The 16,702-nt window shown below is 42.7% G+C and overlaps 1 long non-coding RNA gene across 2 annotated transcripts in view; it reads left to right on the top strand.

The window, feature by feature from the left end:
* Window positions 1-7,364: 7,364 nt before the first annotated feature.
* Window positions 7,365-16,702, top strand: part of LOC142018695 (uncharacterized) — a 54,822-nt gene continuing 45,484 nt past the window's right edge. For both annotated transcript variants that reach the window (XR_012646887.1, XR_012646886.1), the window contains exon 1: window positions 7,365-7,532. This is a non-coding gene — a long non-coding RNA (uncharacterized LOC142018695). The remainder of the gene's footprint in view (window positions 7,533-16,702) is intronic.

Below are 16,702 nucleotides of genomic sequence, written 5' to 3'. Positions count from 1 at the left end.
TCTCCCACTAATTGGATGGGGGCTGATGCACATGAAACCTTCGCTTGTGGGGAAAGCTGCTAAACAAATCTTTGTTTTGATTGAAGAGAACTTCAGCTTAGACCTAAGCCCATCCTGTAGCCCAGTTGGTGAACAGAATTAGTGACTACAGCCCAGCATAACATCAATCATTTCCAGCTAGCTGTTGAATTAATACCAGACTCTGCTTACTTAACTAGAGTTGATGGATAGTTATTTTGGATATGATTCTGTTCCCACTGGTCTTTTCCCAGTGGAAATATGGTGAGGGCCTGTGCGTAATTCACACAAGAGGCCAATTACTTGAATTTTTCTAGGTAATTGCTCTAATGTGTTCTAGTGGGTTTTTTTTCGTTGTTTTTTTCTTTTAAATTCTCCATTATGTGTATTCCCGTTACCTATAGTGGAAGTTACTTGTGTCAAGTGAGGCGAGAATAGACACCCATTAGGATGGATGGAGCACATGGTAAGTACTTTCCATGAAAATTTCTACAATCCTTACTTTTCTGCCTCCTTGTAAGATCCAAAAATGAGACGATAGAGATACTCAATAATGTATTCATTTTGAAATAGGGTAATATTTTGGAGTATTTTTCACAAAGTTTGCTTAGGTTTGGGAGCCCTGTACTTAAATGTATTTACTTCTAGTCTGGTCTTAGTCTAGGAAAATGTTATCAGGACTAACATGAAAAATGGGTCTTGCTTTTTTATTCTCTTTCCAGTACAAAGTACTCAGATCCCCATATAAAAATGGCTGATTATAAATCCTATTTGTTTCATACATGCATACACAGAATCACTGGGAGCTGATCCTGAGAAATCTGCAGTGGGTGTTTATAACAATATTATTTATTTATTCTGCAGTATTGTCTAGAAGCCCCAGTCACATTTGGGAGCTTATTCGTCTAGGTACTGAACAAGCATAAAAGAATAGTAACAAAGAGAATCCTTGACTCTAAAGAACTTGTTCTCCAGTCTGTCTTATTTTCAGTATTGTTCATATCCTTAAATACTAATAACTTTTCCAAACTGTAGCTAACAAGAGATGTTAATGCATATAATGAAAACTGGAAGGATGTAATTGAGGATTAAATTATATCACAGTGAACCAGTACGAAGAGCTAGGAAATAATATTTTGATAGGGAGCCTATTTATATTGTCTGATAAATTACCATCTCAGGTTTAAAATATCTCATCAGAATTCCCTTTCCAGTGCTAAATAAAGCCTCAAAATGAACCTGTGTAGATCTTGAGGTCGTTAAGTGGGGGAGACCCAGCTGTCGGAAAAACCTGAAACTCTAAATTAATGATTTTCTTTTCTCAGCTCAGTTAAGCCTCACTAGTCATTTCACCATGATTCCCCAAGCTGCTATAAAACCTGCTCTTACCTCTTTGATGAGTGAAGATATCAATAAGTGGATGACTCACCAGTCATAATTTTTTTCCCTCCAGGACAATAAAAAAAGAAAAAAAATCCTGATTGATTTATTTAATTTTCAGGAAGCGAAAGCTCTCTCCTAAAACCAGCTAACTTTATTAAAAAACACTTATTTAAAACTTATAAAACAGCTGACACTTTGAGATTGTATTATTCTGCTGCCCACATGTGTAAGAAGAGGTTCGCTATCTTTAACACAAATTTGTTTGTTTCTAGATGTGCTGGATACATTACATTTCTGACTTTTTAACATTTTCTAATTACATTTGTGACATATTACGTAGGGGAAATGTACTGTGTCCTTACCAAGATGTTCATATCCTTGTGCTCAACAACTATTGTAACTCTGAAACAGGTTCTTCTATACTCTCACTCATGGTAATGAGGCAATTCCAAGCAGGCTAATGAGATGCTAACGTACATATTCAGTGCCTCATTAGCATAGTGGTGGCCATGTGAATTTCAAAGTGTAGACTTTGATTTGCAGATTGACAGTGTAGATGGGGGCAGCTTCGAAATAAGCGTCCCACTTCGACATTCCCTTACACCAATCTAGACATGAAGTCTGCACTTTGAAATTCACATGGCCACCATTATGCTAATGAGGTGCTGAATATGCATGTTAGTGCCTTATTAGCCTGCTTCGAATTGCCTCATTACCATGCCACCTCTGATGGGAGAGTGAGAGTGTAGAAGCAGCCTCATTCACTTTACTTATGCAACCTTTAGCTAAACACCAGGGTGAAATTCTGGGCCTATCAAGCTCAGTGGCAAGCTTGTTTCTCATTTTAGAGAAGTTCTGAGCACTTGTATTGTCAGTGCTTGTGATGGGAACATATAATCCCAGGTATTCTGAAATGAGATATTAGGTGTGTCTCAAATTGGTCACCCCAATTTGGTGTGCCCTTCTTAACTTTAATCTCTTTGTGCCTCACTCCCCATCAGTAAAATGATAATAATACCATCCTCACTTCACAAGGTTGTTGTAAAGATAAATAGTTTGTGCAGCACTCAGATGTTATGGTGATGAGGGACTTTAAAAGCCCCTGAGGAAATGAATAATTCTGTTACCACAAGAGGATTTGAATACTGTGCAGTAAATAAGGCCTAGGGCCAAACATGAGATAAAACAACATATTGAATAGCTGCTCATTAATTGAGCACTATGCTGTGAACTGAGTGAGGTAGGGTCCTTTGAAAAAAATAGTATGCAGACATATACTGAGAGACTACATCATACTGTGTTTCTAGAAGCGGTCTGGGGTAAGGTGGAACAGGAAACCTGATACCCAGTGTGACTGAGTGACTTTGTAATCTTCACACTCTTGAAATGTATCTATTGTTAAGTCATATGAAAGTAAATGCTATGAAGGCTCAACATAGTGCAGGATTGGCCGTGTTCTTAAAATGACTAGAAAAAGTAGAATCACTTGAGTCTTGAAACCCCTTCTCTATAAGCAACCTGGCTTCACATCTCTATGCCCTTTATTTAAGTTCAACCCATGTTTCTACAAATGAAAATTGCCGCTATTTGATGAGTCCTAGGTGTGAACTGATGGTTGTAGCCAGTTCCTAGGTCACTCAAACTTGACATTTGGAGACAGTTTCTGAACTCTGCGCTTTGAACTAAAAGTAAATTGTTTGGATTAAACATTTGAAAGGCAACCTGAGACTGTTTAGCATAGAGGTTACAACTTTTACTTGGGGTTCCAGAACATTATTTTTCTGTTTAGGAGGATGTTCAAAATTAGATGACAGTTTCCAAAGCATTATAGGAGTTTATTGCAGTCATGCTGCTCAAGGTGTTGATTATGAATAGTCTTCACAATCCACAAACATGCAGGACCTTATCTTTATTGATGAGTAGTCTTGCTGAAGTCAGTGGGATCACCTGCATGCTTCTGCATAGATTTCACCTTCCCAAATCACCTGCAGGACAAGCCCTTTAGCTGTATTTTTATCATGGGACTGACTTCAGTGAGCAACCAGAAAAAAAAAAAAATTTTCATGAAAACTTCAGCTGAAATCAAAGCATCTGTAAATATATTCAGGGTAGATAAGTTTGGTCTTAGGAGTAGTTTTAAGCACTTAGTTCAAATATGAAATGCGTTCAATTATATTTACTGTAGCACCAATGTGCTATAACTTTTCCTTTTCTTTAAAACTTTGATTTCTCATGTTTTCTCTTGCAAACAATTAAGTTTGTCTATTTTTTGAGATCTTTGAACTGTCTTCCTTCCAATTTTTGTTTAATTTCAGAATCCAGTTGTGGTAAAAAATAACTCATTAATAAGTGAAATATGTTTCAAAAATTGAGATAAAAACTAGCTATTAATATTTTTTGAGGAAGAATGCCCCTTATTCACTTATTATTTCTGAATCTGATCTTGTGAATATCACAAAATAGATCTTAAGTCTCTTTTTAATAGCTTGATTTAAACTCTGGCAGAGAGGATGATTTAAAATTCACAGTCAGAATGGAATCAGTAACAGCTTTCCCATGTAAGACTCTCTTGGGCCTGATTTTGCAATTCTTACTAACTTGGGCTAAACCTGCACCACTGACAAAAGACATCACTATTAGGGTGCTGTTTGGAGTGGTTTGGGAATGTGAAATCGATGCACAAGGGCCAGAGAGTACTGGGGTTGCTGTGTGGAGTACATCAGTGTGTGCCTGTAGTCCCTTTCCTAGGTCACCTTTTGCATGGCTCCACAGTGTTCTGTAACCATCCAAACTGCTCAGGTCTGTCACGGAGATCTGTTTTGTCACATGGTGGAAATGAACTGTGCAGCAACTCACCCAGCAGAACCTCCACAATGCCTCTATGCAGAGCTTAAGAAATATGGGGAGCCTTCCACGCACCGGAGAATTTCACCTAATGGGTATTGCTCAAGTTAATGGAATTATTCATCCTGAGCAAATTGGTCCCTCTATTGCACACAGTGCTTGCTATCCCTTTCATGATATGGACATAAGTATCCTTAAATATTCTATTAATTTTGTGAGTTTTAACTAGGACAAGAAAGGAATTATTCCCTCACCCTACTCTTCTGGTCCGAGCTATTACTTAACTGGCAGCCATTTCACTTTGAATTATAAAACAACTGGGAGGATATAAGAGTTTTGTAATAATTGTTTTCTGAGCTTTCATCAGAGATTGAACATAGGACCTTCAGAGCTTAAAGGTGAGCCTCTTCATCACTGTTCTGCAAAGCACATAAGGGAATGGAGCATGCACTAAGAGCTTTGCTAAAGAGTGATAAACTTAAGCACATGCTTAAGTTCTTTGCTGAGTCAGGGCCCAAACCCTGCAGTTGGCACCCAGAGTGGTACCATCTCTAAATCAGCCTCAGATGTGGAACATGTAACACTTTCAACAGGGCTTATAGTTGCCGGATTGTGGTTTCAATCTGTGAATATTATTGTAGCTGGATGGCTATGTACTTACTAAGTCTATATCTACCAGCTAACTGCTTGGATTCATGTTCTTGGCATATTACCACAAATTTCCCAGAGAAACAGTCTGTGTCCACAGAACATGGGCCGGAAATTGACTGATAGATACATGAATGTTGAAGTAGTGCTCTGCGGTTATAAAAGTTCAGTTGGCATGAATTTGGGATAGCCACATTACTCAAGAAAAAGAGCAATCAACAACAGCAAAACAAGAGCAGCCAAGGTGGAAGCTCAGAGACTGTATTCAGAAGCCAACAGAAAAGTTAAAAAGGCTGTCAAATTGGATAAGAACAACTTTGTGGAAAACCTTGCACAACAATTGGAACAAACTGCAGGTTGGGGAAACTTGAAAGAGCTGTATGACATCACACGGAAGCTAGCTGGGTCACAGCATACGGTGGATCAGCCAGTACGGGATAAGGAGGGCTGTGTGCTCATGAAACCAAGTGAGCAGCTCAGTAGGTGGAAGAAACACTTCTTGAAGAGCTACTGAACCATCCTGCCCACATGGAACCTCCAGAGTTACCACCTTCAAATATACCTCTGCAAATTAACAGCAGCACACCTACAAAAGAAGATGATCCCATAAGACTGGAAACATGGCTACCTTATCAAGCTTGCAAAGAAAGGCAACCTGAAGGAATGCAAGAACTGGAGGGGCATCACATTACTGTCTATTACTGGGAAAGTGTTCAATCAGATTCTCTTGGAGAGACTGAAGACAGAAATAGATAGCTCATGGAAGAACAGGCCAGGTTCTGAAGTAATAGATTTTGTACTGATCAAACGGCAGCTCTCAGAGTGATCACAGAACAGCTACTTGAGTGGAACTTCCCCATACATGACCTTCATAGACTTTGAAAAAGCATTCAACAGCATTGATAGAGACACTTTGTGGTAGTGCAGCTTTTAAACAGTAAAGTCTTCTGATTATACTCTTTTTGGACCAGTAGGTATTTTCTCTCATTCTTGTCTTTCTTTGAAAGCATCCTTTCCACCCATGCCCTGGGCAGCTCTACCTTGTGACAGCCATTCTGTTCTTCCTTTTTCTGACTTCCTCTGGTATCAGCCACGCTACTGGTGTGAGTGTGGAGTAAGGAGAGTTAGGTCTCTTTTCTCTATGTTACTATCACACTTTGTGACTATGTTAAATCTTTGAGGACCAGCAGAGCCAGAGGTTAGAGGACAGGAATTCTGTCAGGAAACATGGCCCTCATCCCCAGCTCTGCCACTGACTTGCTTTGCCATGTTGACAGGTCACTTTGCCTCTTGGTACCACGTTGCCACAGCTGCAAAAGGGCACTTCCCTTCCTCTGTACGCTGCTTTTAGAAATCTGCAAGTGTAGAGTTAAGTGCAAGCTATTAAGATTATGCTTGCCCACAGGTAAGAGTCCCGTCACTAGTTGCAGCTAATAGATACATTGAGGTGGGCGACATGTAAATATGGTTCCAAAAGCTGTTCCATTTTTTTGAGTTCTTGACACTTTAGTTGTGCATCAGCCATCTCAAATGCTGTAGTATTTAAATAGAGCACTCCTGGCTACTTCTAATTTTATACCTTTTGTAGCATTCCCATTCCTGGTGAATATCAGTGCGGTTCAGTATACTTATGCTTGTCTGCCTGCTGCAGTGTATTGAATGCTTTGCTTGGTTATAGTCATTTGATTTGCTGTTTTGAATAATTCTTTCCATTTTGTATATTTTGTATATTATTTTAGACATGTTGGAGTACTTAATTGTCAGACTCAAGTAGAAATACATAGGATTTCTTTCCTTCTTATACCTTCAGTGCTTGCAAAGAGCGTCACACTGACAATATGAGTGTCATACAGCAGGACTATCATGGGCAATGTCAATGGAAACATCAACGGTTCAAACCCTGTCTTTTGTTAAGGACTGTTCTTTGGCAAGCGAAGATACTTCAGTGCACTGGATTGACTCTATTCTCTTTTGGCTCAGGAAGGCATCAGATGCACCTTCCTCTGTGAGTTGAGGTAGTTGCCCCAGCTGGCAGTTCCTCCTTTGGGGAGGACAGTCTGTGTATTCATCATTCCTTCTGCAGAGAGAGAGGCTTTCAGTTGAAATCAGAAGTACTGAACTGAACCAGTGCCTCCCCTGCCCACTGCTTCTATTCAGTGCCACCTTTTTTTTATAGTGCAATTAGGCTGTGGGAAATTTGGTGGACAGAGGTCACAAGTGTCTTGCATGATTAGTATTCCATTCCAAGGGCTTCCTTCTTTGGATTAACACTAGCAGAAAATGGCCTGCTGCCATCCTCATTAAATCATTGACTTTGCTAATTGAAATAATATGGTTTGTGATGGGCGGACACCTCTCCTCTATTACCAGTTCATTTTACACACAGGATAGTATCTCAAATACTGATTAAACTTCAAGTAATCCTTATCATGCCCCATAATATTATCTCCTTTGTACAGGTAGGAAAACTGAGGTACAGAAGTGAAGACCCTTGCACAAGGCAACAGATAATTTGTGTGCAATGATGATTAAAACACTGGGAATATGTGAATTTCCTCTCATGTGGACTCCTAACCTGCTGAACTGTTGCCCACATCGGAACTAGGAAGAGCCTATAAAATTCAGTGACACTTCATTGGGTAAGTCCGATGTAGTTTATAAAATCCAAGAATGAGTTCCCTCCTATGAAGCCAAATTCTGTTCTCAGTTGCACTGGTATAAATCCAGGGAAATGTCTTGAACGATTAAAGATTATCCCATATTTACACTAATCTGAGATCAGAATTTGGCTCCAATATTTTATTAATAGAATTTCTTGTACTAAGTATTTATGCTATTTTTCTCCTTGGCAGTTTCTCTGACATGGGAACGTCAACAAAAAAAAAATGTTGATTGAAAATCGTGTTAACCATTTCAAGGGAACCCTGTCCAGACAGCCAGAATGAGTAGAGATTTACAGTTAGTGGTTATAGATTTGTTATATAGTTCTGTAAGGGGAAAGCATATATTATCTGGTTTAAAAATACAAAATGCTTCAAGTACAACAAGATACACAAGATATGTATGTGTTATACAGCACAAGATACATAAGAAGTTCTGGGTGTATAACAATGAGGAAAATGTAACTATTTAGAAACTAAATTATGTGCTTCTAACCATAGTAAGAGAGTGCTCAAGTACAAAGCTGAAAATATAGAGGGCCAAATTCATACTTTATGATGGACACAGCTCTTATTGACTTCATTGTAAATTTCAGGCATATACTTCAGGGCTGAGATTAGTCCAGTATCTATTTTGGATAGCATAAGATGCAGAGGAAGTCCTATAACTGTAAACAGAAATACAAACAAAGAAAACATAAACAAAAAGTTACTGCTAAAAGTTGTAGTCACCAAAGACTGACTCCCGTGATTGACTTCAGTATGCTTTGGTTTCAGCCCTAAGTGCAGACCCTGTCAAATTACATACACTGGGGATTTTCACAAGTGAGGGCCTTTGGATGAGAGTCTGTCCTGTGGTCTGTAGAGTGTAATAGGAAAGATTTGGATGGGACATAAGAGTTATCTATTTTAAATAATTCATCTGTTGCGAAAAACACTTTGCTGCTAGATTCTTATAATAGTAGATTAACGAGCACTGCTCATTTATGTTGAGTTTACTGAGGCTGGTTGCAACACCATTCCTCTGTATATACTCAGGTAATATAATATACTAGCCATCAATGAGACATTTAAATTAGAATCAGCCAGCTGCAGATCAGATTTTAATCAAAACTGAGGACATTTGCAGTTCAGGGTCAAAAACTGACTCGGTATCAGTGTACCAGTAAATACATACAGCAGACACTTGAGACTGTACTGATTTTTTTTGAATCCAGATTTAACTGAGTGTTTCTTGGGATATAGTCACAAAATGGACTTTTGTGTCCATGGCGACAACAGCAAATCTGACAGTTTGTTTACTAACACCCAGTGTACAAGTTTCTAATTTTCTGTGAGTTGTAAATACGATAGATAAAATGCACCTATTAAATCAAACATTGATTAAACATCTTTGGATGTGAGAGGTGAAACAAATGTGTTTCTTGGTCTATAAATCATGGAAATTTGAAAGTGGTGGAGAAAATATCTGTAGATTATATCTCTCAAGCTCCCTCCCCTGCCCCCACTTTTCTGGTCACTAGTCTTAGAATGCCATGTAATTCACCACAGGTTTAGGGTTGGACCGACTTGCTTGGGGCTCCTCTCACCAGCATCTGGCTCATGGTGGGGTGGGAGGTGTGGAGCCACAAACATTGTGGGCAGGATCAGGCAAGCTGGGTCAGATCCAGCCCTGCTTGAGGGTGGGGGTGGGCAGGAAGCAGCTCTATGTGACACCACTGCTGCTGGCTGCCTTTCCCCCAGTCTGGGAACAAGTGGGCAGAGTGGCAGTGCTGCCCAGAGGCTTTCTCCCACTGCTCTGATTGGCCAGAATTCTGGCCAATTAGAGCAGTGGAGAGCAGTGCTGGGAGCGGGGTTGAGGGACACAGACTTGTGTCATGGGGGTGCTGCCCAGGTAAGCTGTGCCCCTGTTGCCCAGACCCCATGCTCCCAGCCAGCTTCTGCACCCCATCATGCACCCTCCCTCCTGCCCAGACCCCCATTTCTACCTTGCTCCTTCCCTTTCCCTCCCAGAACCCTCATGCCCACCTGACCACTCGCTTACAGACCTTGTACCCCAAACCCTCCGGTACCCTTCCTCCCATCCAGACCCGACACCCCCATCTTTCTCTGCATCCCTCTCCCTTCCAGACCCCCACTCCTCTCCTGCAGTCCCTCCTAATCAGACCCAACACCCACAGCCTGCTACTGCACCTCCTCCAGCGCCCCCCACCCCCACATCCCATTCCTGCACCTCACTCTTGCCCTGACTGCCCACTTGCAGCCTGTTCTTGCACCCTCCCTCCTGCCCAGAGCACACTTCCCCAAGCCCACTTTTTGGCTGCCCCCTCCCACACTGAACCCCTAATTCTTGACCCCACCCCAGAGCCTAGAGGGACTCATGCAGGTCCACTGTTGAGGGTGCAAAAAAAGGTTGCCTCCAGGTCCAATATTTTGAAGGGGCCTGGGAGCTTCAGCCACCACTGCAGTACCAGGGATGGTGGCAGGAGCTCCTGGCCCCTTTAGAACACCACAAAGTGCTGTGCCACCGTGAAGCACAAAGTGGAGGAGGGGGCAGGGCTGACTGCCTTAAGCCATGCCCCATTTGCCCTTGGCCCCACCTCTTCCAGGGGCAGAGAGCTGGCTCCCTCCTTTGCTCCCAGGCATGTGGTGGCTGTTGGCACCCTTAGGCCCACAAATGTCCTAGCCCTGCCTCCCTTAGGCTCTGGGGCTGGTGTGTGAGGGGAATGTGAGGAGTTTTATTAGTTTTTCAGTCTTTGACGACATCTGTGAGGGCTTTTTATTTCTTACTTCTCACTTGTGTGGCCCCATTGATTTTTTTATGGGTCATTGGTCCCCAAAGTCAGAAAAAGTTCCCCACCTCTAACCTACACCTTGCAGGAGCCTGAAGACAGTTGGGTAGCTCCGGTGCTTGCCCTTTGTAGTCATTTTTTCCCCTTAGTGGTGTGTACAACCAGTCTCAGGCCGCCATTTGTGAATTTCATTCATATTTTGTTGGCTGCTTCTTTCAGACGAGTAAAGAAGCTGCTAAAGACTATGGAAGCTAATACTGTTCTCCATAAAAACTAACAAGAGTCATCCCCCACAGTAGCTTGATAGATTCATAGTTTCTCACAAAAGAAGAGACCACTGTGATCATCTAGTCCAGGTGTGGGCAAATACCAGCTTATGGGCTGGATCCAGTCCCTGGTGGGCCCCAACCTCTATATTTACCTGAGCCTATGCTGGTATCAGGGATCACAGCTCTCTCACTAGCTGCGGATTGCTGTTTGCAGCCAATGGGAACTGTGGAAAGCAATGTCCTGGGCTGTGCTATTTCCCATCGTTTCCATTGGCTGTGAACAGTCGTCTGTCATTAGCTGTGATTGCCCAATACCTCCGGGGGCACAGGTAAATATAATTGCATGCCCCTGCTCTAGCCTGACCTGTATATCACAAGCCATAGAACGTCCCCATAGAACTCCTAGAGCATATTGTTTAGAAAAACACAGCTATTACAGTTAAAGATTGGTCACCCAGCACTCAGATAACTGGAACATTGTGCTAACCAGCTGGGGCCAGCTGCAGGGGGGCTGGTTACCTGTCTGGGACTGGCTGACCAGCAAGAGGCAGGAATCCTTTCGTTCCTTGTGTTATTCTACTTAATTCTGCTAGCTGTAGATGTTTCCTTGTATCCCTTGAACTCCCTTTATAATTTTCTACAATTCCTACCTTCTGATTTATATTCCTTACAATCAACTTCCCCTTTCTTCAATTTGTAACCTATTATTTTTACAGCTGCTTTCATTTCCTATCTATACCAGGTTCATTTTCTGACTAGCACAGCCTTCTTCCTTAGTGCTGGGATTGTGGCTTTGGGGCATGTGGTATGGTTTTCTCAAATGATTCCCAATTATCATTTATACTTTTCTGATTAAATTCTTCCTCCCAGCTAAATTGGTTCATAGTAGTTTTCAAATGTGTGAAATCAATGCTATTAAATTAGTGTGTGAAAAAGTGTGACTGTGTACCTATATAACAGCAACGAAGGGTCCTGTGGCACCTTATAGACTAACAGAAAAGTTTTGATCATGAGCTTTCGTGAGCACAGACTCACTTCATCAGATGCTGGTCTTGGAAATCTGCAGGGCCAGGTATAAATACGCCAGAGCAAGGGTGGGAGTAACAAGGTTAGCTCAGTCAGCAAGGGTGAGGCTTACTACCAGCAGTTGATTTGGAGGTGTGAACACCAAGGGAGGGGAAGCTGCTTTTGTATTTAGCCAGCCATTTGCAGTCTTTGTTTAAGCCAGAGCTGAGGGCATCGACTTTACAGATGAATTGTTGCTCAGCAATTTCTCTTTGCAGTCTGGTCCTGAAATGTTTTTGCTGTAGGATAGCTACTTTTAAGTCTGTTACTGTGTGGCCTGGGAGATTGAAGTGCTCTCCTATGTTTTTTTGTATATTGCCATTTCTAATATCTGATTTGTGTACGTTTACTCTTTTATGTAGGGACTGTCCAGTTTGTCCAATGTATATAGCAGAGGGGCATTGCTGGCACATGGTGGCATAAATTATATTGGTAGATGTGCAGCTGAATGAACCCACGATGGTGTGGCTGATCTCGTTAGGTCCTGTAACAGTGTTGCTGGTGTAGATATGTGGGCAGAGCTGGCAATGAGGTTTGTTGCATGGATGGGTCCCTGAGTTAGAGTGACTGTGGTATGGTGTATAGCAGCTTCCCCTCCCTTGGTGTTCACACCTCCAGATCAACTGCTGGTAGTAAGCCTCACCCTTGCTTACTGAGCTAACCTTGTTATCCCCAGCCTTGCTCTGGCTTATTTATACCTGGCCCTGCAGATTTCCAAGACCAGCATCTGATGAAGTGAGTCTGTGCTCACGAAAGCTCATGCTCAAAACTTTTCTGTTAGTCTATAAGGTGCCACAGGACCCTTCGTTGCTGTTACAGATCCAGACTAACACGGCTACCCCTCTGATACTTGTGTACATATATATTACTTGTCTGGACTTCATTCTGCTTAGCTATAGGGCCTTGACAGCATTCAGGAGCATGCCCTGCAAAGCAACCAAAATCCCAAATAAATCCCCCTTGCTCTGTACGTAAGTTTTACATGGGGAGGGGATTTATTCGTCCTTTTAATCGGTGAAAGAGAGATGTGCACAGTGGCTGCTCCCAACTCTGTCCTTGTAACAATTATTTACACTGGATTTGGTAATAAATAAGTGTTTTTATTAAGTTTGAAAAGTAGGATTTAAGCAACTGCAAATGAAAACTGATAGATCAAAGTAAGCTACGAAGCCAAAATAAACAAAACATGCCAATTAAACCTAACACACTTGGAAACTTGTTACATGCAAAATCTTACCCTAATAGTGAGTCTAATGATGTTTTTCACAAGCTAAGCAGCCTCTAAACTTGGGCCTAATCCTTCCTCCTGTTCAGTCACAGATGTTTGTAGCAGGCATCTTATGTGGGAAGCAGCTGTCTCCTGGTATCAGACAACTCCCCCATAGGTTGGTTTCTCACCTTTCTATCCCTTTTGCCCATGGCAGGAATTCTTTGTGGTCAGTTCAAACAGTTCTCACCATGAATGAAAAAGTGCTAAACTCAAAATGGGTTCCAGCATCAGGTGGGCTGGTCACCTGTCTCTGTAGGACTAACCCCAGTTTGGCCTCACAGGAAAAACAAAGCCATTTACAGACAGTTGCCTTGAGCACTGGGACATTAATCCCTTAAGTATGACTAATGGCTCTCATTCACAATTGTAGATTAATAAATGGGTTTACACTCCATATTTTTAACTTCACATACAGGAGAGAGATATGCACAGAAGTAGAATATATAGTCAGTTGATTATAACTTTAAAATCATATGTCTCATAATTCATTTTGCCTAAAGCAGGGGTTGGCAACGTGTGGTTTTGGAGCTGCATGTGACTCTTCAAGGGTTCCTCTGCGGCTCTGGATGCTGCCGCCACTGACTTCACTGACTCCGCCCTGCACCAGCTGGATCAATAGCTCCTCCCTCAAGACCAGCCCACACCCGACTCTTCCTCCTCCTCCTCCTCTCATGTCAGGGTAGCTGGGAGTGGGGCTGGCCCTATTGCTGTGCCTGCATATTTCTGAGAGTGGGGGAAGGAGGCAGAGGCATTGAGTTGCGGCTTTCCCTCCAGTGGCCCTCAGGGGCCTGGATCACATCTGGCTGACTGAAGTGTGGTGCAGGGTCCCTCTCCAGACAGGTACAGAGTGGTTTGGGCTTCTCTTCCCCATCCCCTCTGGTGATCTCTGGTGAGACTAGTGGGCATTTCATAAGTTTGGGAGAGAATATCCAATTGCACACGAATGGGGCAGTTATTTATTCTGCAGTGCTTCCATGCTAATGCAAAAGTGGTGGAGTCAGGGTCTTCTATTTGCTGATGAATGTGAACTGGTTGCTCAACTGATGTTTGCTATGTAAGTGATCACTTTGCTCGTGCAGTCAAATCACAGTCAGACAAAGAAAATGGAAGTATTGTACCAACTTCTGCTGGGAAATGCTCAGGCCTATCCATCTGACGAAGTGGGTCTTTGCCCATGAAACTTACACTCCAAAAATTCTGCTACTCTATAAGTTGCCACAAGACTTCTTGTTTTTTGCAGATACAGACTAACACGGCTACCTGTCTGATAGAGGTCTATCCAGTTGTCAAGATCAACAGAACTCCTCAACTCCTTGGACAAGTTTTGCCCCTAGCATGTGTGTGGTCACAGAATGCACAGCTGATCAAAATTACCCATCACATAGCCAAGGCCAGCTCTGCATTTGGAATATTGTCAGGCTGCCTCTGGAGCAAGGGGGAGTTAAAATAAGCAATTCGCTAATGTCTATCTGGCAATCAAACTTACAATACTTCCATGTGATTGTGAGATATGAACACATGCTGCCACTGTAGGAAAAGCGATAGTTCCATATGTACTGTCTTCAGTCTATATGTGGAATCAAAGGTAGAACAAGATTTCCAGTATCAACAGCCTTAACTGCTCTTGGATATCTAGCTTTCAAAATACGTTCATAAAAGCTCAGCTGTGCTGATCTGGGCATCTCATTTATATGGCTGACTGAAGAGTACCCATGGCCAGATTTGTGGTCAGCTAAGCGAGGCACCTGTTCTTATGAGCTGTGTCTACACGTGCATGCTACTTCGAAGTAGCGGCACTAACTTCGAAATAGCGCCCGTCGCGGCTACACGCGTCGGGCGCTATTTCGAAGTTAACTTCGATGTTAGGCAGCGAGACGTCGAAGTCGCTAACCTCATGAGGGGATCGGAATAGCGCCCTACTTTGACGTTCAACGTTGAAGTAGGGACCGTGTAGACGATCCGCGTCCCGCAACGTCGAAATTGCCGGGTCCTCCATGGCGGCCATCAGCTGGGGGGTTGAGAGATGCTCTCTCTCCAGCCCCTGCGGGGCTTTATGGTCACCGTGGGCAGCAGCCCTTAGCCCAGGGCTTCTGGCTGCTGCTGCGGCAGCTGGGGATCCATGCTGCAGGCACAGGGTCTGCAACCAGTTGTCGGCTCTGTGTATCTTGTGTTGTTTAGTGCAAGTGTGTCTGGGAGGGGCCCTTTAAGGGAGTGGCTTGCTGTTGAGTCCGCCCTGTGACCCTGTCTGCAGCTGTGCCTGGCACCCTTATTTCGATGTGTGCTACTTTGGCGTGTAGACGTTCCCTCGCAGCGCCTATTTCGATGTGGTGCCGCGCAACGTCGAAGTTGAACATCGACGTTGCCAGCCCTGGAGGACATGTAGACGTTATTCATCGAAATAGCCTATTTCGATGTTGGCTTCGCGTGTAGATGTAGCCATGGTGGCCAGGCTAAATGATTTAAAGGCTCTGTTGTCTCCATAATATGCTTTCAAGTTTGACCCCAGCAAATGGGAAGCAACAGCCACAGAGCAAAGTGGCAACAGATTTTTCATGTCACCATTAATCACTGTGAAGCAAATCACATTAACACTTCATATGAAAAATGTGAACAGTGCAGAGCCAGCAGTGGTCATGGACAATCTTATCTCTCCTTGTCTGTCATGCCCTATCAGAGGTGGGGCCAGGAGGACCATTTCGCCCAGGCCTCAGGAGACAGAGACCTCAAATTTTGACTCTTTTTCTACCAATTTATTTCCATTTATCATCCACCTTGCAGCTATAACAAAGACAACAAAAGAAGCTATATATATATCAGCAAAAAATGATTTAAATCATTTTGGGAACTTGGGCTTTTGCCAATTTTTTCGGTCATCCAAGTTTTCATCTGTGTGTAAACTGGAGTAGCTTCTGTGATTAATGATTCTACGTTATGAGATTGACAGCGGAGAAAGCTCGACAAAAGAACAAGAACATCTATACTTGCTTCATCGATTTTCAGAAGGCATTTGACAGTATAAATGAGAAAGTGACTTGAGCGGTGTTGGAATCGTACAGAGTGGAATAGCAAACTGATATGGTTGTTGAAGGATATCAGTGACAACGCAGAGGCAGTGGTGAGAATGTGCAGAGATTGGGAAGTTAGTTTAGAATGAGTAGAGGTACGAGACAAGGAGATCCAATATCACTGCGTATCTTCATGACACATCAAGAGGGAGCAATAGAGAAGATCAGGGAAGAGAAAGAAGGGATATCAGTGAACGGGATAAGAATTAACAACTTGAGATTCGCAGATGATATAGTTATTGAGTAATATGAGGAGAAGCTAGCAAGAATGGTGAAAGTGCTAAACGAGGAAGGGAAGCGGTATGGACTGATTATGAACATCAGTAAAACAAAAACAATGGTATTTGGAGATAAGGACATAGGAAGGAAGATCAGTGTATCATAGAATCATAGAATACTAGGACTGGAAGGGACCTTGAGAGGTCATCAAGACCAGCCCCCTGCCCTCATGGCAGGCTCAAGTACTGTCTAGACCATTCCTGATAGACATTTATCTAACCTGTTCTTAAATATCTCCAGAAATGGAGATTCCACAACCTCCCTAGGCAATTTATTCCACTGTCTGACCACCCTAACAGTTAGGAACTTTTTCCTAATGTCCAACCTAAACCTCCCTTGCTGCAGTTTAAGCCCATTGCTTCTTGTTCTATGCTCAGAGGCCAAGAAGAACAAGTTCTCTCCCTCCTCC

This window comes from Carettochelys insculpta, chromosome 10 (genome assembly GCF_033958435.1).
Source record: "Carettochelys insculpta isolate YL-2023 chromosome 10, ASM3395843v1, whole genome shotgun sequence".
Taxonomy (NCBI): domain Eukaryota; kingdom Metazoa; phylum Chordata; order Testudines; family Carettochelyidae; genus Carettochelys; species Carettochelys insculpta.
Note: the sequence above shows the minus strand (reverse complement) of the source record. Positions and strands in the feature narration are given on the sequence as shown.